This window comes from Balaenoptera borealis, assembly GCF_965194805.1.
Source record: "Balaenoptera borealis genome assembly, chromosome: 10".
NCBI lineage: Eukaryota > Metazoa > Chordata > Mammalia > Artiodactyla > Balaenopteridae > Balaenoptera > Balaenoptera borealis.
Window position 1 is genome coordinate 98,487,614 of NC_138874.1, and position 16,928 is coordinate 98,504,541.

At 40.5% G+C, this 16,928-nt stretch overlaps 1 protein-coding gene across 10 annotated transcripts in view; it reads right to left on the reverse strand.

Annotated features, from left to right (window-relative positions):
* Window positions 1–16,928, reverse strand: part of LOC309636184 (uncharacterized protein) — a gene marked incomplete at its 5' end in the record, with an annotated part of 720,691 nt that overhangs the window by 631,070 nt on the left and 72,693 nt on the right. Inside the window, one exon of one of the 10 annotated variants that reach the window (XM_082408530.1) lies at window positions 974–13,868. The exons of 8 other annotated variants lie outside the window; for them this stretch is intronic. Of the gene's footprint in view, window positions 1–515; window positions 13,927–16,928 lie in introns of those variants that run through there. One more of the 10 variants, XM_082408532.1, reaches the window with a different exon arrangement.

Consider the following 16,928-nt stretch of genomic DNA (forward strand, 5'->3'; position numbering starts at 1 on the left):
ATAAGAAGGAAAATTGGAGGCCACTGCCGTATATTACCTCATTAACGCAAATGAGCGGTAAAGAAGCAATACCCCAAAACCCACTGTCATGTGAGGGATTGACTTTGCATGAATGTCAAAAATGAAGAAAACTCACATGTCTAAACCAAGCAAAAAAACAAAAACCAGGGCTCAGACCATCATTCTAGAAGTGAAAAAAAAGAAAAAATAGGTACAGAGAAAGCAAAACTGAAGACAAAGGAGCATTCAGCGCTGAGGACATTCTCTGGATCTTAGCTCTGTTCATGTAGGCAATTTGAGTGCACAGAAGGTCCCTAAACAACCCATAAGCTGAACTAAACTATAGGAAACTGTTTTCAAATCCAACACAGAATTAGTCCTAGACTGTGAGATTCAATAGATTTAAGGTGCAGTGTGGCTACCAGTGGAGTCAGACAGCTAGTTTTGAGTGCTGGGTTGAGTGCTGGCTGGGTAAGCCCTTTAATACTACCTATCTAGCTAGCTAGCTAGCTAGCTATTTATTTATTTATTTAATTTTTGGCTGCGTTAGGTCTTTGTTGCTGCACGCGGGCTTTCTCTAGTTGCAGTGATAGGGGGCTACTCTTCGTTTACTGAATGCCATTCCTTCCTATAGACAGAATTTCATCTTTAGCTACAACATTTTGCAAGCACCAGACTAACACTGAAGAGGATAATTTGCTCTTGAATCAAGCTTTGCTGAATAAGTCAAATTGTCCAGCAACTAGAATATGTTTTAAAAGTAAATCTGGAGAAGAAGCTTGACTATTCTGTATCTTTGTCAAGTAGCATTTTAATGCTCCAGATAATCTACATGCCCAAACAAAGCAGGGGCTTCTCTTTATCTCCAAAAGCAAAGTATCCTGTCACATTGGTGGCTGGAACTCCTTTCAAGCTTAGTCAGTACATTTACCATCTACTGTACTGTTTCTTGTGGGGTTTTTTATTTATTTACTTTATTTTTGGCTGCTTTGGGTCTTCATTGCTGTGCACGGGCTTTCTTTTAGTTGCGGCGAGCGGGGGCTACTCTTCGTCGTGGTGCGTGGGCTTCTCATTGCGGTGGCTTCTCTTGTTGCAGAGCACAGGCTCTAGGCGCGCGGGCTTCAGTAGTTGGGGTACGTGGGCTCAGTAATTGTGGCTCGAAGGCTCTAGAGCACAGGCTCAGCAGTTGTGGTGCACGGGCTTAGCTGCTCCGCGGCATGTGGGATCCTCTCGGACCAGGGATCCAACCTGTGTCCCCTGCATTGGCAGGTGGATTCTTAACCACTACGCCGCCAGGGAAGCCCAGCCCTTTAATACTCTTAAGTCTCAGCTCCATCCTCTGTAAGATGAGAATAAAAATAGGATCTATTCCATAGCATTGTTGTGAGGGGTAAATATGATAATGCGTTTAAGATATTTAGCTAATATTTAAGTTTTTGGCATTTGATATTTAAGTTTTTGACATTTAAGTACTCCATAAATATCTTATTATTGTTGTTCTTGCTATCATTGTCCTCTAACTTGTTAAGCAGGAAACAGATATCTTGAAATGACATTACAATGACAAGGGGTGGGAGAAACATCATCAACAAAAGCCAGCATCTACCTCAAGCTGCCCCAGCTGAACTCTACTACTGTGGTCAGTTAAATATCAAATATTCATATGATCCAGCAATCCTACTCCTGGACATATATCTGGACAAAAGTATAATTCAAAAAGATACACATAGCCCTATGTTCATAGTAGCACTATTTATAATAGTCAAGACATAGAAACAACCTAAATGTTCATCGACAGATGAAAAAGAAAATGTGGTATACACACACACACACACACACACACACACACACACACACACACACATACTGGAATATTACTCAGCCATAAAAAAGAGTGAAATAATGCCATTTGCAGCAACATGGATGGACCTAGAGATTGTCATACTAAGTGAAGTCAGAGAAAGACAAATATCATGATATCACTTATATGTGGAATCTAAAATATGACACAAATGAACCTATCTACAAAACAGAAACAGACTCACAGACACAGAGAACAGACTTGTAGAGGGTTGGGGGAGGGATGGATTGGGAGTTTGGGATTAGCAGATGCAAACTACTTTGCATAGAATGGATAAACAGGGTCCTACTGTACAGCACAGGGAACTATATTCAATATCCTGTGACAAACCATAATGGAAAAGAATATGAAAAATAATTATATACCTATGTATAACTGAATCACTTTGCTGTACAGTAGAAATTAACACATAGTAAATCAACTATACTTCAATAAAATAAATTTTAAAAAATCAAATACTCAAAAAAATAGTCTCAGCCTATTTTAATGCATTAAAAGCCTATAGAAATAGGGCAAAAATAGTATTTAAAATTTTGTAACTAGAAATAAAGGTCACCACCACTTGAGCTCTCTCATTCTCCGCTGCCTGGTAGGGAAGCTGTCTACATAGAAGACCCCTTAGTTAGCCAGAAAATGCATATTAAACTCTCCACCAACAGAATACAATTGATCCTATGGTCCCTGAACCCAGACATCCCTCCAGAAGCCTTTGGAGGGGGAGACTCGGTCAGCATCCTCAGCAGAGGAGGCAAGTGGTCTATGCAACACACAGGACAGGTAGTTGCAGGCTTCTGCGGACATTATTTGTCCTTAGTATCACAAAGTTTCAATGTTCAAATATGTACAAGCATGACAAATGGGGGAGAATCAAATGACCATTAGGATTATAATATGTGTGAATAAGCCATTGGGATAATTTCTGCAAATAAAGGGCCATGTAACTGCTAATATTCCCACCTTTTCCTAGCAATAATAATGCATCATCTGGCTAAAACAGTTCCTTAAGTACCTTATGTTCTCTGCTGGAACCAAGTCATTAATCCCATTTATACAGCTAACAGGGAAGCTCTGAGTCCAAACTAAGGTCCTGAAGAAAAGTACTGGAATTAATGACAAAGGGGAATCATTTTTCTCTACAGCTATAAGGTTGCTTTGCCAAATAGCACTTTTTTGCTCATGAACTTTACTTTGAATACTGAATAATCTACCCAGGAAAGAAATAGTTAATACACCCACATCAATAGTTTTCCAGCTGGTCAACCCAACATTGCTAGGACCATACAGCAACCCTGGTCCTTTACTATGTCTCTCCCTTAGCGTATCCATATTCCCATCAGCCTACAAAAGCAGAGTCAGCTTTTACAGTGTGCCAGTGAACTAGGACAGAGACCCCCATGCCATGCATGTTCGCCCCAAACTCTGCAAGGTGATGCAGTTTTAGTCTGTGACTCTCTCCACATAAGAAATAGTAGTACATAACAGTTATATGATTTAGTGCACTCCAGTGTCAGACAGACCTGGTTTATATCCCAGCTCTATCAGCATCTGAAGTTCCCGGGTCAGTTTACATCTTTTAGGCTAGTTTTCCCTGTCTCTAAAGTGAGTGGGGAAGGAAGGAGTACTCTTAAGATTATTTGGACAATTGCTTATTAATATTAGTAATAAGTGACTGTAAAGAAGGAAGGAAGGAGGAAAGGGAGGAAGGAAGGGAGGGAGGGAGGAAGGCAGGCAGAGAGGACTCCCTGAAGAGTCACAGCTTCACTCGAGAGACCTGTGAGAGAACAGGCTAGAGGGACCCTCCCCAAAATCCAGGGTCTCTCCTCCCAGAATCTGCCCTTGTTCTCTGTCACTGAAAAGTTCAGGAGCAGGAAAGCTGTGAACCTGAACCAAGCTCCTTCCAGGAGCCAGACCTGAGAGCTCTTCTAGCAGCAGTGACAACTCTTACTTTCTGATTTGGGTGGCGGCGTATGTGCTGTGAGCATGTTTAAAGAACACGAAGAGAGGGAGACGTTGAGTCTGTCTTATTGCCATACTCCCAACAGAGAACAGCTCTGCTGAACCACTGCATCCTTGCTCTGCAGTTACGATCCTTATTATAGGGGGAGGTTACAGCAAAGAGCTAACGGAGCTGAGTGGCAGTCATCAGCCATCCTGCCCACACGTAACCTCCAGGGGAAGCACTGCAGGATTCCTTCTCAGCATCAGTAGGCAAGTGCATTTAGAGGCAGCTTCTCTCCCTATTTTGCACCCAGTGTGTGAACAGGAGGACCACACCTTATCCACAGAGAGGCTCTCAGGCCCCAGGCTCCCTGTGTCCTTAAACATAAAATAGGAGGCCTGAGCCCTTGCTTCAGGGCCACATGCTTTGTTATAAGTAGAACGACCATGTGATTTATTGTCCAAGACAACACATTGTTGAGAGTGAAAGAAAGCACTGGTAATAATTACCAGTGAGACAAGAGGCATAAACTGGGACTGTTCTAAGCAAACAAGGATATGAGATCATCCTAAGTGATTCTAGTTAGGCTTCACACAGCAGGAACCCTCTCAAGAAGGAGGAAGCCTTCGTGCTGGTTAGCCTTCTCCCTCTGAAAACTATCTAAATGGTTTTCCCCCTTCCAATAAACAAATAAATAAATAAAAATAATGGTAACATTTTAAAATAAAATATATTAAAACTATTAATATAAAAGTAAGCAAAACAGAAAAGGACAAAAAGAAAATACTGAAAATACCACAAGTGTAGTGGGGAGAGGGAGAGAGTATCATCATTTGGTGAAAATCATTTTTTCCACACTTCCATAGGTGAAAAATAAATAAATAAATGAAAGGATGGGTAGAAAGACAAAATAATTTTATGAAAAAGGAATCATACTACACTAGATACTTTTAATAAAAGGAGTTGAATTTAATTTTACACAGAACACAAAAACGGAAAGTGAAATGAAACTAAGGAAAATGTTGAACCTCACACAAATACTTCTCTGTTACAAGAACGATGCTATATCCAAACTTCCCAGGTCCCTACAACACTGCACACTTAACCTCCTTCTGACATGACTCCAATCCCCTAGAGAAATAACGTGGATTAAAGAGAAGCTAGTTTCCAGCTAAGAAAAGAACACAGCCTTGGCTGTGAGCCTGGGGAATACAAAGATGGTCCCTCTGCCCTAAAGAAGCCCCTTAAGATCCTACAGTGGGGTCTTCCACTTCCACCTTTGCTCACTCGGCTGCTGAAAGGCTCCTGTAGAGTAAATATGTTGCCTGGAGAGGTTGGTCTGTTGTAGCAGAAAGAGAGCATGCAGTTAGGAATCAGGCCTTCATCCAGGCCTGCATCAGAAAGTTGTCACTGGAGCTTTTTGAGCCTTAGGTCTGCTTTCTGCAAATAGTTGATATGAGGAACCGTGAGAGACTCAGTGGTGGTGAGGGGGCAGCGGTGGCTTTGAAAGTGATGACAGGAAGGTCTGGTGGGACAGTAGCCCGTCTAGTCACTGCCTGATGAGCACAGAGCAAGTGGATGAACCAGTGGGATAGGTCACATTCCATGACCTTGGCCATGCTACTTGTCACTTAACCTTTCTGAGGCTCAGTTTCCACATCTTTAAAATGAGGATATTAATAGGAGCTAACTCACAGGGTCACTGTCAGGATTATGAGACAGCCTATAAAAAGAGCTCAGCATGTCACCTGGCTCCTCAAAAGCATTCAAAAATGCCAACTAACAAAATAAACTAAAACAAGTAGGTTTATATGATGAGGTCTGGGGAAATCGAAGGATGGGACATTTCCTGGAATGGACATACCTGAATGGGGTTTGGGAGTGGGGAAACAGGGCTGCCCTAGAGTAGCACTATGGATACCTGAAATGGAAACTGTGGGAAGAGGGAAGCAAATTCCTCCAAGTCACGCCTTTAACTAAGCCAGCCTTGCTAAGCATGGCTAATGTCTGATTTTTACAATGTGCTTAACTCTCTGCAAACCACTACATGTGCTGGAGAAGATGCATCAGTGTGGCTTGGAAGTTATGAACCTGCACTTTGAACTCAGTCATCCACAGATATGAATGCAAGTTCTGCCTTGGATGAGCTGTGTGACCATGGGCAAGTTACTTAACCTCTTTGAGCCTGATTCTTCATCTACCAAATGGTGATAAGGATCAGTTTCATGGAGCTGTGGGGAGAAGTAAATGAGATTGTGTGTATGGTATGTCTCTCACAGGACCTGTTACCATGTACTCAATAATCGTAACTCCTATTATTAATATTTTTATCTGTCCCTGCCTTTGAAAAGTTTATAGTATAGCTGTAGGGACAAAGCAAATACACTGAAAAATGAGCCCACAGTAGACGACAGAGAACCATTAAGTGCTAAAGTTAGGGAAACATTCAGTCAATATGTATTTACTGAACATGTAGTGTGCGCCAGGCACTGTTTTAGTAGCTGGAGATATATTAATGCATAAAGTGGACATACTCCAGTTCTTACCATCCGAGGGTACTAGTGACTCACTAAGAGTCTACACCGCCCAGCTCCCCTCCACTGCTGAAGCCCAGACCAAAAAGGCTGAATGTGGGGCCTTGTCTCTAAGAGACATCCAGCTCTCAAATAAGCAGGAAGAAAAGGATCTTCAGGTGCTCACCTTCTGTTTGCCATCTCCCTCTTAGCTAATATAACCTGCAGAAACTTGTAGGAAGCTCAGATAATTCCCAGATCCAAAATCTCAGAGTCAAGAGTTGTCATCCTGAGGCCCGTGGTCTGAGCGTCCCCAGACTCTCAAACCGACCACGGAGGCCACCTAAAGGTCTGAATGCCCTCAATTAACAGTTGTGTGAATGTGAACACATAGCTAACTTCTCTGATTCTCATTTCCTTCATCTGTAAAATAGTGATAAAAAGAGGGCACACCTCCTAGCATTTCTATGAATAATAAGTGAAATGATGCACGTGAGCTTGCCTAATGCAGTACCTGGTGCAGAGTGAAGTCTTGATCAATATATGTTTAATGTAAGAAAATGCAACTTATTCATGCATTTGCTCATATATGCAGAACCTGTCAAGTGAGTAACTATAATTTATTGAAGAAGTGCTTACAATTTATATAAAGAACATTATTTAAATTGTAAGACCTAGAAATACATGAAAGAGCAGTCTCTTTCAAACAGCTCTCGGGCTTATCCAAAGCTGTGCAGCTCTAATGAGAGCCCAATAATAATTGACACTATGCTGCGACTGGCCTTTCTGAGCTCTAATTCTAGGCCCCCTGCCATTTGCCCCCTCAACTCCTTCCTCCTGTGCCCCACAGGGACAGAGGACCTTGTCTCTACTTTGGTTTGGTTGAGCTCTCAGACCAATAAGGACGGACCTATCCCTGTATCTTGGGGTTACAGAGACTTCCCCAAATATTCTCACGGTTTCCAACCTCTAATAACAGACTTAGTGACAGTCTCAAATCATTCCCTCTGTGAAGGAAAGTGACACCTCTCCAAGTCACCTAGGAGAAGCCACTCTGCTGAGCATAGAGTTTTCCTAGATGGGCAAATTAAATTGTAACTGCTGCTCTGAGATTAAGGAGGAAGTGGGGGGGATCAAAATGATGTGATTTGATTTCAGTGTCCTCAAAATATGGTTCAAAGACCATCCATCAGAATCACCTGGAGGATTCTGAGAGTCAACGATCTAGTTATTGGAGTTGACTGATGATAAGAATCTCAGAAAAGGAAAGGAGAAAAGCAAATATGATCCATAATCCTTCTCCCACCACCCAAAGATTTACACACGATTATCTTTGAAGAAGGTATCTCTGTCAGCCCAATTAAGTGTGTGCTGGATAAACCTGAACCCAAAACTCCCCTGACTCACAAGTATGCACCCTGGAGAGGGGCTTCCCTTTGGAAACGTCTCCTCCTTTTTGCCTTTCTTCTTCCAAGATGGGTTCACGGGCACAATTACCTTCTTGACAGATTTCCGTCCTCAACGATAAATCTCTTTTCTGCCAGATTGACTTAGATGATGTAGTATGCATGGGAAAAAAGAAAAAAATCTCTAGACCCTAAACTTACCTCTCTCTCTTTTTAAAATTTTACATCTGCAGGTATCGTGGCTCTCAAAGCTTGTCCATTTATTTAAGACCATTAAAAGAAAAATGATCATATATTTTATCCCCAGGCATAAACATGACAAAGAAAGAAAAAGGATGACTACTGACAGTCATTTGTAATATTATAGTGTTCTGGCATGCTATAAGTTTTTCAACCTTAAACAAGAGACATTTTGATGTCTTTAATAGAGTTATCTTTATGCACCTTTTTCTCCCTTTCTGTTTCAAAACTGCTGATTTTTTTAAATCCCTGGTTCTCTCACTATTGCACACAGCTCTAAATTTCAAAGCCAGGGTCCACCTGGAGGATGCTTGGTTTATTGTGTGGGCACTCACAGCTGATGGCAAGCAGAGGCTCTCAAAGGCTGAAACTTTGCTGTCTGCTCCCTGCAGAAAGTCTTCACCCTGTAAAGGCCAAAAGGCACTGAGGCGCTCCAACTCTAAGAAGTTAGCTCAATAATAATAATAATCTCTTAGATATACATCATAAGGATTAAGGTCTTTCTAATCACGTAAAACCAAATCCCACCCCTGCCATTCTAGAGATGTGAAATTGAGGAACTGACTTTGTTTCTCTAAGCTTCAGTTTCTTAATCCATAGGATGTAAGTGACAACAGTACCCACCTCCTAGGGCAGTGGGAATATTAAATAACACTGGGCTTGTACAAGGCTTAGCAGGGGCCTGGGACACACCACGTGCTCTGTAAATGGTGGTTACAGATGTGTGGATGTTTTCTTGCTCTCCTCCTCATCCCTGCCTCTTGTCACTGTGTAAGCAAAGAAATGTCTTTAGCTCTAGAGGCAAACCCAATCAAAACAGGGGAATCCTGCTGTTTGACTAATGCGGTCTCCACCTGAGACTCTCCCTCTGGCTCGTAACCAGCCTCCTGATGTTCCTGGAGCCTCTTCATCTCACACCTCCATCCAATGGGCATATGCATTTGCTTTCTAATTAATCTTTCTTTATTTCTATTACTCTGTGATCCCCATGAAAAAAGCCCATTCAGAAAATATAAGTGTTTTAAAATTCCTCACTACACAAAAAGTGTAAGACTGCACAATACAAAGAAACTTCAGTCACCAACCTAGGAGTATTGATCTATTTGATAACACTGAAGAGAAATTAAACAGTCTTTTCAAATGGCCAAAGGAGCAAAAATCATACCATCGAGGGAAAGAAGTAAGAAATTTGTTTGGAGGATGATGGAATAAGAAGGGACTGTGAATATAAAAATGATGGCAGTATATCGATCAATATTTCTATAAAAATATAAACATTTACTACCTATATGATGGTGTGACTTACAGGATCTATAAAAGTGTCTCTGCATAAAACCTCCTCTGATTTCACTTGGAGAGGGCTGTACATATTAAGTATAACATTGAGAAAATACTATATTTTTAAAATATATTGCCATAATAATACCTAATTGTAAAAATCATTGGACAGGGCTTTTGGATATGAGTTAAGCCAGCCCACTCTCTCCACACGACAGTCCACAAACTATTCCAATAATCATGTCCCTTGTGAACATTAACATGTCCATGTAGCCTGGGATAAGTTGTGTCTGAAAGGCAATGTGAAACACAACTTATCAGATTTCAATCACCAGCATCAGGATGTCCCATGGTTACTAGCTTCTGAGGTTCTGTGACGTTTTTATGACATCAAGTCTTCTCTATCTGGTAATCAACATTACCCAGGAAAAGTCATCGTCTTGTGCATAAAAATGTGTCCAGCATCACTTATCCTCTTTTGCTCTCTTTGTTTCTTCCCTATCACTATTTTGTCCACTCTGTCAAGAAGCCCTTGGATTTGCATGACACCAAAAAGAGGTTGGAAATTTATTATATGTGCGTCTCGAAGAGTTCGAAATATAAAACCACTCACATATTCATTGCTCTCTTTTTCTAAATCCATAAATCTCTAGCCCCAGTGTGATTTTGTGATTTTCCAGTGTTGGTTCTCTTTAAATCGCTTGCTTTCTCTCTAGGGTTTCTTTATTCCAAAAGATGTAGCCCTTCACTTCTATTTTTACATCTTGCTATCTCTCAGATCATGAGCTAGTAGATAACACGGCAAAATTTCAAATGTGGCTCCCTCTTTCACTGAAGGGAGAAGAGGTTGGAGCTTTAGCTACATTACTCTAAACGTAGCCCAAATTCTATTTGTCCCGAAAGGGTCTCTGTTACTGCATGCCCCATTTCCTCTGGGAATGCTATTTTGTTCATAGTAAATAAAAGGAAATGTATATGGTGTCTCTGCTGATCTTCAGAAGTCAAAGCAGCCCTCACGGATAAAGGATGCATATTTATAAATCTGAGCCTGGTGGAGGAAAGGAGGAAGCCATGTGAGTGCTGAGTAGGGTGATTATGTCACAGTCCTCCATCCTCTCTTCCTAGCCACAATCACTTAAGTAAGCCACTTGGGAGTATGCTGCTGATGGTGGTCACCTCGACTACCCCTTGCAACCATGCCTGATGGGACAGTAGAAGCTCAATGCCTTTGGCATGGTGTTGCCTTATTATGTGAGGTATTAAATCAAATTTAAAAAACCAAAGCCACCAACTGCTGATTCTTTAATGCTACAACACTATTAGAGTCCAGTTCTTTCCAGGAGCTGGGGTGAGTGCTTTCATTAAATAGACTTTCTACCCCAAATACCTAGATATACACATGCACACCCCTGGGTTCCAAAGGTCCATGGTGGCAGGGAGCTCTCACAGCAATGAGTACTATGGTCTCCCAGCTCGACATATAACATCCAGAGTAAACTTAAAAAAATAGGTAATGTAATTCCAGCTTCCTTGACTTGGAACGAGGTCAAAACTTCATGCTGTGTCCTGTACACTCCGTTTGATTTTTCTACTAGCTCTCAGAGCAACAAAGGTAAGTGAATTTGTTATCTGCCTATGTGGCCCTGGTCTGACAGGTTTCTCCTGGAAAGTGATCAGCACGTTTTCAAGCATTAAACTCTACATTAACCTCTCCTCTCTTGCTGCTGCCCAGCTCTACTCCTTATCCATATCTAGAATAAACCTAATTCTTTCTTTGTCCTAACTTGAATTGTCCCTGACATCTGGAAAATGAGCAATATCTCTGGGGCTAAAATAAAACTTAGTTCACATCTGAATGAAGCATAATTTCTTTCTCTGGAAGATGCATAATTTTCACTCTGATAATCCGAGCATTTGATATTTTTGCATCTTTTATCCAAGTTTCCAAATTTTTAACCAGCCTGGACCAGAGAGACATGACATGGAAGCAAAGCAAGCTCATTACAGATCTAAGCAACCATGCCGTGGATGGGGCTTAGAGCTGGACCTGAGCCCCTTGGTGCTGATTCAGCCGTGTTCCTCACACCCTGGCTCATTTGCGCCAGTCCCACAAGCTCTCTGATACTCAGTTTCTTCTTTTATAAGTGCCTTGGTCTGCTGATGAGAACCACAGTTATTTTATAGGTCTTGTGAAAGATGGGCTAGAAAGAGAACTCCTGGAAGAGGACTCACAATGGCCCAGTATAGGCCATCCACAAAGCTCTGAGGATCCAAGGTACAAGGGAAGATGCCCAGAGGGAGATTTTGAGCACTGGGGCAAGACTGGATCCTTCTGAGGAAGCCGTAGTAGTGATTGCTGGAGCATCAGGCCTCAGTGAACATTACATGGCATCTGCCCAGACCTGTTCATAAGCTCATATAAGACTCCCCCTAGGGACACCAAAATATTTTAGGGAACTTTCAGCAAACTTAAGTCTTATGGGAGAAGCAGGGATGAGAGACAGTGATATGTGTGGTTTTAACCCAACTCAACCTGTAGGCTGGTACAGTTTCAGGGGAGCCTGGGCTGCATGCAGGGTAGATTCCAACAGCCTGAGACACAGAATGTCTTGAGCGGTGTTTGTAAAACAGCAAATGTCTAATACCCAACTCCAAAAATTCCAATTCAGTACGTCCAGAAAGGATCCAGGCTTCTGTATCTTTATCAAGTTCCACAGACAACTCTAAAGGACAGCCAGGACTTGGATCCATTGGACTAGATGGTCTCAAAAGACCAGCACAGAAATAAATTGAAGGATTTTTTAAAATATTCTATAAAATCATTTCTTTATTTTTATTTGCTGTTTGCATATTTTGTCTATATTGAATCTTTTCCTGTGATCTAGTATCTATATTCAGGGCTCACCATTGCTCACTTCCATCTTTCTACCTCACACCCATTTTTGGAAAGTGCCTTAAAAGAGTGAAAGCCCACTGTGAAAGTCCTGACCTATAATATCCTACAATATGGAAAACCTCTTGAAGAAAAGTAAGGACAAGTTCTTTCCTTCTCTCCTGCCTATTGTGATTTCCTTCCTTTCTTCTCTCCATTCTCATTAGTCTGTGGCTGCCCAGGATTTAACCACTAGTATAAACTCCATGTCTCCTATCTGTCCAGATAAGAGCCTGTTTTGATGAGACTTAAGGCTGCAAGGAGTAAGAAGGCATCCATGAGGCCAACCCCTTTGTGGGGTTCCAGCCTGTCCCTCCCCTCACCCACAGCCCAATACAGGTCTGGTCATCACTTCAGCTCTCACGTAGAAATGCCCAAAGGGGAATAGATTCTAATTTTCCTCTGAAACTTAGAAATGTTCAGTACTGCCTAAATTCAAGAGCTCTCCATTGGCACTTATTTACATCATTCTCTATCCTTACAGGGACTATGTGAAAATGAGGGAAAGTGGGGAGTATAAAATAGAGCCATTACATCCCACCAGTGTCTTAAGGTAACTAGCAATGTAAAAGTTTAAACACCCTTCTAAAACATCCAAAGTTAACGGGAAATATAAATCTTTCTGATTCAGTAATTGGTACTGGTGGGCACATGACCCAAGCAGGGTCAATAAGAGTCTCTTATTTGGATTGACATGGATTCTGGATGGCAAAAGAGTTGTACTCTTCCACTGAAATAATAAACTTGTAAGCCTATATATTCTAGGGATCATCTCACTGCATAGTAGGAAGCCTTCTCAAGAAGGAAACCAGCTTAGAAGGATGAAAATTCAAGAGATGAAGAAAGATAAGAACCTAAAGGCATTATCTAAAATAGCTGCACCTGAAGACAAATCCACCCATTGGACTTCCCAGTTATGACAGCCAAAGGTAAAAATGACAGCCTTCCATTGCTGGCCCTAAATCCAGTCAATTTGTTATAAAATCCTATCTGTACTACCTCTCAAATGCCTCTTGACGGTGTCACATTACTCTCCATTCTAACTTCTAAAGCCTTAGTTCAGGTCTGTGTCCTCCCTGCCCAGACTCCTTCAACAACTTCCCCCTCCCCCCCCACATCTAGTTCTTTCTTTCTCCTCCAGGGTATCCTCCATCCTGTCACCAGTATTATCTTCTAAAACCCAAATTAAATTATTTGTTTCCCTCAAAAATACTTAGGGATCTTCATTGCTGATAGTTATAATTTTATCTCTTTCTCCAGCAGGGCTCTTTTAAATTTTTTCAAATCAAATATTATGTAGACCTTCAGTGTATAAAACCAAAATATTATGCAAATCTCAAGGCATATAAATGAATGTAGAAAGAGAGAAAGAAGAAGGCAATAGAAAAGAGGGCAGTAAAACTGCACTCACTCAACTTCCCCATGTCCCAGGTAGTGAGCCCAGAGATACTTCTAAGAATCCCTGGTTCTCTAAAGAGTACAATTTCAAAACATAAAATCAAATAAATATTTTACACTTCGCAGAAAAATCCAGTATACTCTTTCCCCCAATCCTTCCCCAAATCACACATACCTACCTTCTCAGCTTCACTGATCATATTTTAAATTGACTCTCATTGAGCTGTCCTTAGGGGTGCAATGTTGGTACACTGGGTGCTGGACTCAGGCCTCAGTTAGTTGTTTTGCACCTGAGAAACTTCTATTCCAGAAGAAGAGAAGATTAAAGCCAAAACAGGAAATGAATACCAAAATTAAACCTGGGAAGGAATGGGAAAAAGCCTCTAAACTGAAACAGCAAATCAGATAGGAAGCTGAATAAACATAATAAAGAACATATCTGGAGAGCCAGCAATGAGATCTCTGTACCAGGAAACTGAACTCCAGTCTGAGAGCTTACTTCTTGATCACAACCATCTGCAGAATTCTTCCTCTTATGATGTCTTCTTAAGATAGCCAAATTATAACAAACTATACCAGATACCATAACTTGTTCCCAAAAGGTTCTCCAAGTTCTCAACCGATGAAAGTTCATTATGCATCCTTGGAAATGTTATTGCCTCTGCCTGAAATTTCAAATCTCTTTCTCTAAATTCCCAGTCATTTTTTTTTTTATAAATTCTGTTTTTATTTTTATTTTTATTTATTTATTTATCTTTTATTTATTTTTGGCTGTGTTGGGTCTTCGTTGCTGTGCACAGGCTTTCTCTAGTTGCAGTGAGCGGGGGCTACTTGCTCCACAGCATGTGGGATCTTCCCCGACCAGGGATCGAACCGGTGTCCCCTGCATTGGCAGGTGGATTCTTAACCACTGTGCCACCAGGGGAGTCCCCAGTCATTCTTCAAGATGTATTTACAAGAAAAAAGCTTCCTGAATTCTCCAGGCAGCTACAGGTTGCCTTCTTTCTGAATATTGTACATCACCTTCTTAACATACACCCACTGTTATTGTAATTATTATAATGTGTCCTTTCTCTTGATCTAAATGGCATTTAATCTCATTCTTCTTCCTAGCTCCTATAGCACCCAACTCAGTGCCTGACACTTTATCAAACTCTCAACAAGCAAATGTTGAAAGAAGGAGCCATGAAATCATGTATTACATGAGTCTCATTTCTTAGCATAGTGAACAATATCTCTATAAATTGATTTCTTTTTATCCTTCATTATTCTCAAACATTTTTGAGTTTAGCAATCCCATTCAGCTATTAATCTTAATATTATTTTTTAAAAGATATACAAGAACATATTGAATAATGAAATCCCACTGTGGCAAAGTTAATTGGAAATATCTCTCAATGTTGGAATCTGATGCCCAGTCCAACACAGTTGTTTCTTACATACTTGATCTCATGGAATTCATCAAAAGACCTAAATCAAAGGGAATCAAAAACTCAAAGAAAGAAGTCAAGTTGAGGGGAAGGGAGATCCAAACCATCCCTGATTCAAAGTAGACTAAACCCAAAGAATGCAAAAGGAAATAAATGATGAAAACTAGAACAGAAACAAACAAAATAGAGAGTAGAAAAATGACAGAGAAAAATCAACAAAGCCAAAAACTGGTTCATAGAAGAGATAATAAAATTGACAACCCTTTAAGGTAGACTGGAGAGAGAGAGACAGAGAGAGAGAAGTCAAACTACAAAATTCAGGAATCAAGAGAGGACATCACAACTGAGTACACAGAAGTAAAATATATAATAAGGGAATACTATGAACAACAGTATGTTAATAAATTAGGTAACTTAGACAAAACTGATAAATTCTTGACACAAATTACTGAAACTGGCTCAAGAAGAACTAGACAATCTGAATTGATCTATAAAAGCAAAGAGATCAACTTAGTAATTTAAGAACTTATCACAAAGAAAGTCCAGGCCTACATGGTTCACTGATGAATTACATCAGAGGTTCACAGAAGAATTGATGCAAATACTTCACAAATTGTTCCCCAAAAAAGAAAAAAGGAAGAAACACTTCCCAACTCATTCTATGAGGCCAGAATTATCTTGATATCAACACCAGACAAACATACCACAAGAAGAAAAAATATACAAACCAATATACCCTACAAATACAGAATCAAAAATTCTCAGCAAAGTACTAGAAAACCAAATCTAGCAAGATATAAAAAGGATTATCGATCAGAAAACTTACACAAGTCTCTTAGATAGACTCATCCAACAGAGGGCAGATAGCAGAAGCAAGAAGAACTACAGTCCTGCAGCCTGTGGAACAAAAACCACATTCACAGGAAGATAGACAAGATGAAAAGGCAGAGGGCTATGTACAAGATGAAGAAAAAAAATAAAACCCCAGAAAAACAACCAAATGAAGTGGAGATAGGCAACCTTCCAGAAAAAGAATTCAGAATGATAGTGAAGATGATCCAGCACCTCAGAAAAACAATGGAGGCAAAGATCAAGAAGATGCAAGAAATGTTGAACAAAGACCTAGAAGAATTAAAGAACAAAAAAACAGAGATGACCAATACAATAACTGAAACGAAAACTACACTAGAAGGAATCAATAGCAGAATAACTGAGGCAGAAGAACGGAAAAGTGACCTGGAAGACAGAAGGGTGGAATTCACTGCTGGGGAACAGACTAAAGAAAAAAGAATGAAAAGAAATGAAGACAGCCTAAGAGACCACTGGGACAACATTAAACGCAACAACATTCGCATTACAGGGGTCCCAGAAGGACAAGAGAGAGAGCAAGGACCTGAGAAAATAATTGAAGAGATTATAGTCGAAAACTTCCCTAACATGGGAAAGGAAATAGCCACCCAAGTCCAGGAAGCGCAGTGAGTCCCATACAGGATAAACCCAAGGAGAAACACACTGAGACACATAGTAATCAAATTGGCAAAAATTGAAGACAAAGAAAAATTATTGAAAGCAGCAAGGGAAAAACGACAAATAACATACAAGGGAACTCCCATAAGGTTAACAGCTGATTTCTCAGCAGAAACGCTACAAGCCAGAAGGGAGTGGCATGATATACTTAAAGTGATGAAAGGGAAGAACCTATAACCAAGATTACTCTACGGCAAGGATCTCATTCAGATTCGATAAAGAAATCAAAAGTTTTACAGTCAAGCAAAAGCTAAGAGAATTCAGCACCACCAAACCAGCTCTACAACAAATGCTAAAGGAACTTCTCTAAGTGGGAAACACAAGAGAATAAAAGGACCTACAAAAACAAACCCAAAACAATTAAGAAAATGGTCATAGGAACATACGTATCGATAATTACCTTA